At 33.2% G+C, this 14069-nt stretch overlaps 1 protein-coding gene across 1 annotated transcript in view; it reads right to left on the reverse strand.

The window, feature by feature from the left end:
* The window catches only part of PAM (peptidylglycine alpha-amidating monooxygenase), a 364941-nt gene extending 355011 nt beyond the window's left edge, over positions 1-9930 (reverse strand). The window contains exon 1 of the mRNA XM_044662577.1: positions 9891-9930. The gene's annotated coding sequence lies outside the window, so the exon portion shown is untranslated. The remainder of the gene's footprint in view (positions 1-9890) is intronic.
* Positions 9931-14069: the final 4139 nt, after the last annotated feature.

Here is a 14069-nt window from a genome sequence, read left to right on the forward strand (position 1 = left end):
TCAAAATTTTTGTAACTTCAAAATCCTACACAGAGTAAAAAGTTTATGTTTAGTACCTTTCATCAAAGGCAAACAATCTTTTTGAAAAACCTATAATATTTTCACCTAAAATTCAAAAGAATTGCAGGTTATAGGTGGCTTCAACTCCATATTGATCATAGTTAACAGAATTATTCTCCCATTGTATGATTCTGACTTATACTGATTATAATTCTTGGTGGATGCTCTTGGATTAAATTCTCATTTAATTTTTTCAGACAACAATTTATAAAGGAAGATGCCACTTTATTTTTTTAGTGTTGCATGGAACTTTAAAGAAATATTGTTCTTCATAAAGAACTTGGAGAAAGTATAGAGCAAAAACATTTATATGTGTAAAAAGCAAAAAGAAAATGGAATTTATATGAAAATGAGTATGCATTCTGTTTCATTAAAGAGAAGCACAACAAAGGGTTAAGGAAAATGTCTCTAGAGTAGGAAAGCCGACAGAGCTAAAACTGTCTGACAGCAGGATGTGGATAATAATGCTCTTGGATGAATGCTGTGAAGCTCTTTTGTGCCAATGTCTCACAAAGGGGATCCAAGCAAGAATGTACATGTTGGATTTAAATTAATCAACTCGTCAGTTTCACAATACTGAAATTCTTTCAACTTAACAGATTAAGGCACTGTTTATAGACATTTCCCAGATGATGTCAATAGTTTCTTAAAAGTCAAATACACTAAAATACACCAAATGCCCTAAAGCATCAACCTACCAAATAACTTCCACCTCAATAATCTGCTTTTGGATAACTACTATTACATTTCAATTTGCTCCATTTTTAATCAATTCCTTTGTTTTCACTTTGTGAATCTCACATACAAAAAAAGAAACACCATCTATATATTTTCATGAGCAATGCTACACCAAAAAAAAGCCATTTTCCCTACAATGTTGCTTTTTTAAATTATATAAGTGGCATAGCTTCAAATTTTCAAATAAAATCAAAATTTTAAATAAAAATACAAGTCACTGAGAGCATGAGCAAGGCAATAAAATTCAAATAGTTCAGGTTTAAATTTCCATACACATAAGTAGTCATAAGGGGAGAAAGGGGTAATTAACATTTGCTGTCAAGTTTTAACAAGAAATGTGGGAAAATGAAAAATACGGAGTAATGGAAACAACAAAAATCAGAAGGTAATCCAGGTAGGTCCAACAGGAGGTCCAAACTAAATATTTCAACACTTTGGTGTCTCCTTCAAAATCTTATAATGCACCGAATTTCCTAAATGAAGAAAGAGGATATTGTTAAGGTAATGTCACTACTACATAAAACTTGAATCCTTGCTTGTAAAATATTAATCAGTTACTTTTCAGACATCAAATAAATCTCTGAGGGAAAGATTCTGAAAAAAAAATTTCTGCTTGAAGGTTGCCTAGTGCTAAGAGCTCTTTAGATGATGCATTAAAAGGGACTGGTGCTTTCTATCAGTTCTGTATAAATAATAGTTATATACACTGGAGGTCGAGATTGTCACCTCAAAGGTCTTTGAGAAACCCAGCTCTCCCAAATAAATCCCAGCAAATATGTGGAAAGGACTCCATAAAAATCACTGATAAAACCAAAAAGAAATGAAAGCAGGCTCCTTCAACCAGCCAAGAACTACAGAAAAAGGTAGTGAGGAGCAAGCAGCAGCAGGGTAAGAGGTCTTACCAGGAAAGTCATCACAAAAACAGGTAACTGAAGAAGCCAGTGGAGGCAAGGCAAGGATAAAAGAGTTTAATATTCTGTGTGTGTGTGTGTGTGTGTGTGTGTGTGTGTGTCTCTCTTTCATTAACTCTCCAAAGTTTGTGTTGTTTGTCACTATCCCCTTTCAGACACTACCCTAAAGAGTGTGTGTGTGTGTGTGTGTGTGTGTGTGTGTGTGTGTGTGTGTGTGTTGTGTGTTCTGGGCTTGGTGAAGAGGGAAAAAGGAAAAGGAATAGATCATTTAAATTGTTATTCTTGTGATCTTTCTCCTCTTTATTCTTTATAAAGTGGGATTTGGGAAGAAAAGAGAAAGGGATAAGAGAATCTCATAGAGGGAACAAACACTCCTCTACTATAGAAAGTTGTATCAAAAATTTTCTACCTTTTTTCTGCAGCTCTGAATCCCCAGTCAGAGACAGCACCCTGGCAAAACATCTCTATGTTAGATCTGTCTTTCCTTCTTCAATAACAAAGAAGAATTAATAACAAATGTAGAGCACATGAAGGAAATCATTGCCCAGTTATGTGAAATAATTATTTTTAAAACATAAAATTCATATTCACAGAATAATAGAGAATTTAAACAATTTAATTTTAGAAAAATAAATTGAACAATTACAAAAATAACACCAAAAGAAAAAATCCTAAGGCTAGATGGATTTACAAGTGACTTCTATCAAACACCCCAAAGAAAATTCATTGAGACATTACATAAATTACAAAGTAAGGGAGAAAGGAATTCTAACAAACTCCATCTATAAATCAAAAGTGGTTCTCATATTTAATCTAAATCAGGGGAAAATTTAAAAAAAAACTACAACCCAACATTTCTAATTAACATTTATGCAAAAGTGAATAAAATATTAACAAAGAGATTACAATATATTTAAAAGATAACATTGATACTAGATAAGAAAGGATGGTTCAAAATTAATAGACAATCTACAATTTAATCATATTTAAAAAAACCCAAATCACATAGTTATCTCAATAGATACAGAAAAAGCATTCTACAAAGTACAAAACTCATTTATGCTTTTAAGAAATACTCACAAAGTTTAGGCATAAAGGGACTTTTTTAACATGATAAAACGTATTTATTTAAACCAAAAGCAAGCATGCTATACAATGGGGAAACATTAGCTTTTCCAGAGAAATACAGGCGCTTCTTTTCTATTCTCAAAAGAATTATACAGACAACCTCTCAAGCCCTACCCATAGAAAAATATATAGGTATTCATTTGTTTCGTTAAAGTGCCAGTCTTCTAAGTGAACATTCAAACACATTTGTGGCTAGAACCTATTTGTGGATTATTCCTACTTTCTTGCCATCAGCAAGAGTACAGTTGTAAATTTTGTTGTATCAGGTTTTTGTTTTCTTTTCTTTTATCCAATACAGATCACCAAGAGGCTCTCAACTAGAGAATAAAGGTGATGATGCAACCATTACTAAAATAACTGAAAGTTCTGACAGTTGCTGAAACTCACATCCAAAATTTTATTATAAAATCAAACAGGATCTGGCATCTTAACAAAAATTATATTTTTCACTGACATCAGTCTGAAAAATATTATGTATCAATACAACCTTTAGGATGTAATATATGCATTTGGAAACAAGAGGATATTTCTGCACCAGTGAGCTGACTTTACAAGCAATACATTTACATATTATAAACACATGTGTGTATGCACAAAGCCAGGAGCAAAGTAAGTGCTAAATGTTAGCTATCATTATTATTATTGATCTATATGTATAAAGTCTGAGGACTTTTGTATGTATATTGTTATATATGATATATACATATAAATAATTTGTTAAATTCATAAGAAAAAAGACTTAAGAACTAGAATTAAATACTTAAAAGATTGATGCTATATCATGATTCCCATCTCTTAGGAGAGAGGCAATAAGACTAGAGATACAGAATAAGATTTAGATTCAGAATATATGTGAATTTTTGCTTGATTATGTTTTACAAAATAGGACCTTTATTTGGCAATAAGGGCAGTGGGGGATGTCATTTAAAGGGGGAGGTTGTGGGTAGTGAAAATATTGCAAAAAGAAGAAAAGGAAGAAAATAGTGTCCATGAAACATTAAAAAGAACAAGAGAGAAGGAAGTTCAGAAGAAAACTAGAGTATTTCATTGCCATTGTGTTAAATTTAACATACACTTTAAAACTTCATTAATAAACATTCAAAGGAGTTTATGAACTGGAGAGGGGAGAAACTGGTGACAGGGAAAGCACATGAAAATCTAGTGGCTGTGTGAATAGAAAGAAGGTTTAGATATAAAAAACAGAGGAAGAAGCAATAAGACTTAGGCAGTATCTTCTATATAGCAACTGGGTGAATCTGTGAGGAAAGATAATGTAACAGGATTTGCAGTACCAATTTCTACCTAACCATGTTTCCTTATCCTGTACAATTCACTCTATCCCATCAAAGATGAACAGAGGGGAGGGAAAAGTTCTCTTTTTCACCTGCCATTAAGCCTAGAGCACAGAACCCACCTGCTGAGGACCCACTTGCTAAAATTACCAGATGACTTAAGGGCCAGGGTTTGGGGAGTGTGAGGGGACTGGAAACTTTGCCTGGATAATTGCTGGAGGCATTTGTATCAAGGTTAGTTTATAACTGCCTGAGGGGCTGATGGCTGGCACAGCCATAGGAGAAGTAAGAAGGAATAAAGTAGAGGAGTGACAGTGAAATAAAGAGGATAATAGTTATTTTTGATGGCTGTTATAGGGTGGGGATAGAATTGGACCAGTTTTCTGACCAATTCATCACACACCCCTTGGAATGATGCCATAACCTCTTATTTGGAGGCCAATGCTCTATAATATCATGAGTAATTTAAAAAACTAAAACAGTTTACAGACTAAACAACTTGGACAACAATGCTAAAATGAAGCTTTATCCAGATTTATTCTATCCTTGCTCTTTTGACCCTACACCTATTCTGATGAAAAGTTATTTTCTGGGAGATGTCTTAACAGGAAAGAAAAATAGCACTGAACATTAGCTTGATTTGAGACTTACAAACTAAACAGAATTTGAATTTCTATTACTAAGGGCCACAGGCAAATAAAATAATGTACAGAACCTACCAAGGTAGTTAGTTTTATTCATGAACTCATGCTGGGCTTAAAAAAATAAAAACTTCAAAGCATTATTGAAAGATGATTAACTCTCCCTAGCTATAAATGAGAATCATAAGCTACTTTGAAGTGTGAGAGTTTCTGATGCCTAAATCCTCAGAAAGCTCATCTCCTTATACAAGTTTTACTATTTAGTTTTTAAAAAATACACTGTTCTTTGTTTCATTGAAAATTCAATAGTACTCAAGGAGATAAACAAAAACTAGAACTCAACCTCTCCGGGATTATAACAAACTAAAATTCACATATTGGTTTCCCACAAGGACATAAGACCAGTGGAAAAAAATCCTAACTTTTGTGTGTAACACTATGAGCTTCTTGAAAGCAGGTACTGTTTTTTGCCCTCTTATTTGGATCTCTAACATTTAACACAGTGCTTGGCACAGAGGAAGCATGTAATAAATGCTTGCTCCCTGACTGTACTATAAAGGAAATAGCTTGTTGACAATATAGTGCTACACGTGATATTTAACCACTTACAATGAACCTTCCTCACTAGTGTGCTATAGTGGAAATATAATTGAATTTCAACTCAAAGAACATGTGTTCAAATCCTGCCTCAGCTCCTCATTTCCTTTTTGGGCAAGTTTCTTCAACTCTCTGGGTCTCAGTTTCCTCATTTATAAAATTGAGTTTAGATTGGATTATATCTAAGGTCCTTTCAAGTTCTCAAGCTATGAACCCTTTGCACTATATAATATTGGTGATTAACCAACGTGCTCCTCTAGTTCAATATTCAGCTTTGTACAAATCAAATTTTGTTGGACATATTCTTTTGTATTTTGGGGGGGGGACAAGATTTATGATTTCAAAGATGTAAAACATACTCAATATGGAAACCCTTTTTTCAATGCAGCTACTCTGCAGGTAGAATGACTTAGAAAAGTGACAAGAGCTGGACTATGTCAGAGGAAAAACTTGAAATAAGGCTTTTCTGACAATAAAACTAGCTCTGTCCACTGTGTCCAACTATCTCTACTATATAAATTCTGCTCTACATAAATTCAAGTTCACTGGTAAATTTTAAGCTTGTTTAAGGTAAGGACTGCTTTACTGTTATTGTCTTTGTGTCCTCAAAGTCTCCTGACAACCAGTAGTCACTCACTGAACTTAATTAAATTCTATTTGGTTTTAGAACCACTGTCATACAACTCAACTGGATTCCAGAGCACGATAAAACTCCTATTCCTTAAGCACTTCTGTCATTGGCTTTTATTTCAAGCCTCAGAAGTTCTAGTTCCTGCCAAATAGATAATCATTTACTACTTTATTATTAAATAGGATAGGATCTGTGATTTTCAAGATATCAGGAACTCCCAATGAGGAAATTCTCACTACTAAGAAGATTGGCAACTGCCCTGCAACTTGTTGCCTAAAGGCAACTGAAAAGTTTGTAACTTAACCCTAGTCACCAGTATTACACAACTTGTGTATTTCAAAAGAGACTTGAACCCTTGTCAGGTCTACCTGACTTTGAGGCTGGCTCTTTATCCTCTGTCATCCTATCTCCAGTTTCTTAAAAAATGAATAATAAGGTTAAAGGTACAGAACCTTATCTGCTGTGGTCATTACTGAGGCTTTTGATAAGAAAGAATAAAAAACCAACTACAGAAATATCAAGGGAAAAAAATCAGAATGGCTTCAATGGGGTCCAACTGGAGGAACAAGATTTGTTCCTTATCTAGAGTATGAGGATAATAGAATGCTGATACATATAATTTAAATGTTTTTATGAAAAATGTTGAACTCCAGGATCTGTTTTTTTCTCTTTTTTCATAATGCCATCCTGAAATGGACATTTGTATGTCAACAGCCCATATATGCAAGGCATTCTCCAAAAGGTAGGAAATATTGTGCTATTTTATGAAGAATGAAAATGCTGCTTTTAAAAAATATTGTAACATTCAGCTCTGAACATTGCTTCTGCAGGGCCAAAAACATTAACTACCTGCTGAGAAAACATACTAGGAAATAAAAATGTCCTTCAGAACCATCTTGCATATTACGTTCCCATGAATACTATGCCAAGTGGAATGAGTGAATCTATAATGCATCCAAATTTTTTTTAAATAGAAAGGCTCAAAACAAAATATATATTTACCTTGAAGAAGGTAGTCTTGTAGGGAATGAATATGAAGATTAACAGCAGCAGAATCATTTAGAACAAATTTACTGAATACTAAAATCATTACATTAACCTGGAAAGAACTTCAAGGGAGGGATCTTTGCAGAAATGATTCCACAACTCAACCCCAGGTGTCAGCATTTTTTTCTTTCCAACAATAACAATGAATTGGGAGGTGTCTGACATTCTTATAGCACCTTCTCTCACTCCCTCTATTATTTTTAGCACATTTCAAGGCATTCCTTTTATATGCCAAGACATATTTGCAAGCACACTCTAACAACAAATATAGAAGAATAGCTTTTGATATGGGTATTAAGTGGAAGACAAGGCAATATTAAGTATATGGATCTTTTAAAAATCTTTTTTTAAGTAGAAGACAGCAGGAGCCAGAACTGTGATACTACCAACATAGAGAATTTTTGCTATGGAAATGTCCTTCACTGATACAAATAGGCTACTTCAGGGGATGCTGAGCAGTTAAGTGACTTGACAATAGCACATAGTTCATATGTATTATAATAGGACTTGAAGCTAAGTTTTCCTGACTTCAATGAAACTATTCTATCCACTTTGACAAAATGTTGCTCTTCTTGTTATTAATGTTTGTAAATAATACTTTGAAATTTGAATAAATATATATACAAAATACTCTTCATAGAAACAAAAGGAAACAAATTATTGGAGAATCACTGATCATGTTTTAGCCAAACCAATATAAAGTAAATTAAAATATTGCTCAAATTGATTTACAAGTTTGGTGTTATACCAATCAAATCACCAAGAGGTACTTTAGTTAACTAGACAAAGTAATAATTAAAAATTCATTTGGAAGAATAAAAAGTCCAAAATATGAAGAGAAATAAGGCAGGGGAAAAGCAAAATAAGGAGGACACAGCATTATCAGACCTCAAATTATGTTTTAAAGCACTAATCATCAAAACTATTTGATAGGGGGCAGCTAGGTGGCCGAATGGATTGAGAGCCAGATCTAGAGAAAGAAGATCCTGGGTTCAAATTTGACCTCAGACACTTCCTAGCTATGTGACCTAGGCAAGTCACTTAACTCCCATTGCCCAGCCCTTACCACTCTTCTTTGGAACCAATATTGATTCTAAACAGAAGGTAAGGACTTTTTAAAAATTATTTGACACTAGTTAAAAAACAGAAAAGTAAGTCAATAGAACACAATAAATAAGCAAGAAACAAAAACACTTTTAAAAAATAGTAATCCAGTATCTGACAAATCTGAGAAAAAATTACTAGGGGAAAGAATCCCTTTTTGAAATTGCATTTGCATGAAAAATTCTTATAATGTTTACAATAAGCCCAAATTGACTCTGCAAAATAAAGATAATGATATAAAAAATTAGATGAGAATGAGTTCAAGTATCTATCAGAACTAGAACTGAGAAAATTCTTAAGCAAACAAGGAATAAAAGGGGTAATAAAAGATAAAATCAACAATTTTGACTAGTTAAAATTTTAAAACTTCTTCAAGAATAAAATTAGTGAAGGCAATATTACAAGAAAATAGTAGAATGGAAAAAATATTTTCACTAAAAATCACTAATAAAATTCTAACATCCAAAAATATAGAAAATTAAATACCTGTATTTGTCAAAGGATATGAAGAGTTTTCAGGCAGTATACTGACATAGTAAAAAAAGTGGAAAATACCAATTTAGAGAAATATTGGAAGACCTAAGAAAACTGATGCAGAATTAAGAGAATAATATACATCATCCCTATAATAATGTAAATGACCAGAGAAGTAAAAGAAATTGAAATATGAACAATGGAACATCTAGTGAAGATTCCTGAGAAGTATAATGAAATATACCTCACTTATTTTTTGGCAGAAAAGTGAGGATTTAGGACAGATTATTGTAACCTTTATCAGAAATGTTTACCATATTGGATATATTTGTTTTGTTTTCTTTGCAACAAGGGATGGTTCAGTCTGAAAGAGGGAGAATTGAAATGATTGATGTAAAGATAAAATGCATCAATTAAACATTTTAAATTAAAAAATCTTTTAAATGATAGTTAGATAGATTAAAATGGATGAATATGTGAAACCTAGGGATGACCCTTAGTTATTCCAAATGCTTCAAAAGTTATCTAAAGATTCTAGTTGCTACTAGTGTCCTTAGTTATAGAGAACTGCTTTGGCTTTCCTTGCTTATTCATGGGAAAACCCCAGGTAACACATGCACTAAAATGCCTGGTAAAGCTCTAGGGGGAATATGATCTAGAATCTATATTCAAATTTATATTGTTTTTGTGTTTTGTAGACTGATATATCATTTGTCCCTTTGATCTATCATTTGGCTGGGAGCTTTTGGGGGGAGTAGTCCCTTTTCAATTTTTTTTCATCAAAAATTAATTTCAGATGTGATTTTCTCTAATATCAAAAATGATCTCAACTTCTTTACAAATGTACCTTGTCTCTTGTGTTCTTACATTTTAAAGCAGGTAGGATTTCTACATTTTTCAAAAAGTGATCCCGTTAAGAGAACAATTTCATTAACACAGAGAGGAATTATGCCATATAAGTCCAATACCAAAACAGACGACAGCAGATACAGCAAATAGTGTAGTCACAAATTAAAGTAGTGAAAAATCATCTTGAGAAGAACTTTTAAGCCATCTAGAGACAAATATTTTGAAAAATTCGTTGGAAAACTAATGAACAATTTTAGAGAAGAGGGAAGTTTTTCTCCTTTTTTTGTCCCCAGGCTCTTAATCCACAGAAATCTCAATGATGTCTTAACGATTATCACACTATGTAGAAAAATACATAATATCATATCCAAAAGGAACAGTGGAACAAAATAGTAAATCCTGGGGCAGAACAACTCACCTCCTTCTGTTGCCTTCCCACCTGCCACTTTCACTTGTTCCTATGTTGACAAGTAGTTAACACTTGATTAATTACTGGAAAAAACTGGATCACCTAAACAAACAACACAAGGAAAACAGAGAATTTGTGAAATCACAAGAAAGATGCTGGCAGGTTGTTTTTGGAGTTTTTTAAAAAAGCATTTACCTTTTCCATAAATTCAAATGTATTTAAAGGAATTTTCATAATCACATAATTAATTTTACACTTTCAATATACATGCTTAATAATATTATTACTAAAAATGAAATATGTTATTATACACTATATAGTATTAAACCAAGTGACCAGTATTCCTGGCTGTGAATTTTACCTCACAGGTTACCTTTAACCAAAATCTTTTGACTTTTAATTTATTTTTTAACTACTCTTCTAAAAGAAGAGCCTTCCTGGGAGCCTATATTTGAAAGAAATAAGAATAATCTGCAAGTAAAAGAGCCAACCCTAAATCCTCCCTCTAATTTTCAAATCAGGAAGGAAGAAATATTCTTATCCTATATGTTTCTAAATCTTTGTAATATAATTTTTGGACAATGTTTAATGCTTTATTTTCTCTTCTCTTCACCATTTCAATTGGTGGGAAAATACACTAAAGTTACAGACTCCTTCCAATCAATTAGCAGACAGGTAACTGGTCTGCTTTATTACTAAGCATTTCAACTATCCTGAAAGTCACCCTGGTGAGCATTTCAAGCATTATTCTCTATTTAGCATTAAAGTCCAGCCTCCCCTTATCTTACAAGGCAGGGACTGTGCCTTTCATTGCATTCCAAATTGGACAATGCTGATCATAAGCATTTTAGAAGTAGAAGTGAAGTTCCATGAAACTAGTTCACATTAAAATGAGCACTTTAAATTGCCATCAGAAAACAAGTAGTCACATTCTAGAAAGATAAATAGAATGTCCCAAGGAGGTCAAAGACAGCCAGTCAGTCAATAACCATATACTAGGGATACAAAGAAACCTAAAAAACAACCTCAGTTCTTGAGAGAGGCTCACAGTCCAATGGGGGAGACAGCATTCAAATAACTATGTACCAACAAACTACATATAGACAAAATTGGAAATAATTGACAAAGGGTTGGTACCAGAATGAAAAGGAATCAGGTAAGGCTTCCTGTGAAGGTGAGGTTTTGGTTGGGACTTGAAGGAAGTTAGGGAAGTCAAAAGGTAGAGTTGAGATGGAGACCATTTTAGGCATAATAGACAATTAGTGTAAATATTTTGGATCAGAAGATGAAGTGTATTGTTTGAAGAACAGCAAGGAAGCCAGTTTCAAAGAATCTGACAGTTAAGGAGAAGATGGGGCAAGAGTATAAAGTGAGAGAAGACGAAAGGTAGAAGATGAGTGTTAGATTTTGGAGGGCTTCAAACATCAAAGAGAGGATTTTATAATTGATTCTACAGGTAATAAGGAGCCAGTAAAGTTTATCAACTAGGAGAGTGACATGGTCAGACAAGAACTTTAGGAAGATCATTTTGATAGCTACGTAGAGAATGGGATGGAGCAGGAAGAGCTCTGTGTCAGGAGAGAAACTGGTTTACTATTACAATAGTTCTGTAGTGAAGTGAGGATAGTCAGCACCAGAATGGTTGCAATGTTAGAGGAGAGAAGGGGACATATACAAGAGATGTTAGAAAGGTAAAATCAACAGATATGGGTAATGAAAGAGAGGGTGAGAGAGAGAGAGAGAGAGAGAGAGAGAGACAGAGACAGAGACAGAGACAGAGACAGAGACAGAGACAGAGACAGAGACAGAGATCGGTCAACAACAATAGCTAGGTTGAAAGCCCAAGTTTCTAGTAAGTTTGTGGTACCTTCGAAAGTAAAAGGAAGTTTGGAAGAAAGTTGGGTAGCAAAAGATAATGAGTTCAGTTTGGAATATGTTGAGTTTAAGATGTCTATAGGACATCCAGTTCAAAATGTCTAATAGGCCATGAGAGATGCAGATCTGGAGATTTCTGCAAAACAGAGAGATTAACGCTGGATAAATAGATTTAAAGATCATCAGTTTAGTTATAACTGAATAAGGTCCTATAAAGAGAAAATAGCTATGATTCATATAGCTCTTACTATGTGGCACTGTGCTAAGCAATTTACAATTATTATCTCACCTGATACTCTGAACAACTCTGGGAGGTAGGTGCTATTATTTATCCTCATTTTGCCAGTGAGGAACCTGAGGCAGAAAAAGACCAAGTGAATTGTCTAGGGTCACATAGCTACTAAGTGTCTGAGTCTGCACTTTAATACAGGTCTTCGTGACTTTAGGTCTGGAGCTCTATCCACTATACCACCCAGATAACCAATAGATATATAATATACATATGGGTGTATACACCTACACACATATACTTTTATTTGCATGTATATTTAGTTTTTTTGCAATTGGAAAAGTGGGCACCTATCAATTGGAGAATGGCTAAGTAAACTATAGTATACTAATGTAATTGAATATTGTATCAAAGTATTGTATCAAATTGAATAATCTATCAAAAGAAAGAATTCAGAGAAGCACAGGATGATGGAGTAAGCAGAATAATTTGCATGATGATTCCAATAATGTGAAGAAAAAAAACACTGGAAAACTTTATAACTATTACTACTAAAATGCCTAATCACAAATTCATAGCGCTGGGAGTGAAACATGTCTCCCATCTCTCAGCAATTAGATGATGTCCTCTGGTTTCAGAAAGTGCCAGTTTTATATATGGGCAATCAATTGATTCATTTTACTTGATTGTATTTATCTACTTTAAGAGTTCAGTAGAAGTCAAGGAAACATTGGGAAGGGACAGTGATGTAAAAATAAGGCACTGCCTCTCACTTGATACCTGATACTCAATAGCTTGGGCAAATCACCTAATCTCTCTGGGCTTTCATTTCTTCATCTATAAAATGAGATGTTTAGACCATTTCACCTCCAAGGCCTCTTACAGGTATAGATCTATCATCCTAAGAAAAAATATCAATAAAGCACCTTAAATATAAATTAAAATATAAGTATATAAGTATAACAATGAATTAAAATATGCTAAATATATCTTTTTAAATTTCTATGTAGGTGGAAATATAGAAACATTAGTTAATTTTTAAATATTTAATTTACTAAATTTCAAATTCCCAGGAACTCTACACCTACTGTTAAGATCATATCTTACTGTACAATAAAAAAAATGGTAAGCTGACTATTCAAAGTACTTGCCCAGGGGCAGTGAGTTTGCTCAATGGCTAGGGAACCAGATCTGGAGACAGAAGATTATGGGTCCAGACACTTCCTAGTTGTGTGACCTAGACAGGTCCCTTAGCCCCAGTTGCCTAACCTTTACCTCTCTTTTGACTTGGAACCAATGCTTACTATTGATTCTAAGATAAAAGGTAAATGTTTTTTTTTTCTTAAAGAAAGTATTGACTCAACAATTTAATTAACCAATCTCACAGTAATTTCAAAATTTTATAAATTCAGTCTAACCAAAGAATATTTAACTTAAATATTAGGATTTAATTTTTTAGAAAACTGGACTTAATGAAAATAACTGATAGGTAATTTTTAAAAATTAAATTATTATACCAAATGCTTGACATAATTCACATATACAGAAAAATCAACTACCTATAAAAGTACAAGACAAAGGGAAATACAGAATTCAACTTTTTCAAGTACAACATGCATTTATTAAATGTCTACTATATGTAATTTACTGTACAAAGAATGGTCATTATTTAATTCTAGAAGATAACCAATAATAACTTTGTAGATCCCAAAGAGACACCTTATAAAAGAAGACAATTATGTTTAGTCACCATATTAAAAACAAAGTCTCATGAACAGGTTTGTCTATTTCTTTACTACCACATAACCTGAGGCTTTTATATTGCTTTTCTGTTCAGAAAAGAATTACAAATGAAAGGAATTACTTTGGGATATACTTCTAAACTTTAGAGTCAGAGGTCCCGTGTTTTCATTAAGCCTCTGCCATTTACTAACTGTGAAATTAGGCAGATTTTATATCAGGATCCCAATTTCCTGATTTGTAACATGAAGATAAAGAATTGGATGATCTTTAATGTTTGGTCCAGTTATGAAATCCTATGAGATTTGTAACTTGGCACCTGAGATAACTAATTGCTTAATACC

This window comes from Gracilinanus agilis, chromosome 1 (genome assembly GCF_016433145.1).
Source record: "Gracilinanus agilis isolate LMUSP501 chromosome 1, AgileGrace, whole genome shotgun sequence".
Lineage (NCBI taxonomy): Eukaryota > Metazoa > Chordata > Mammalia > Didelphimorphia > Didelphidae > Gracilinanus > Gracilinanus agilis.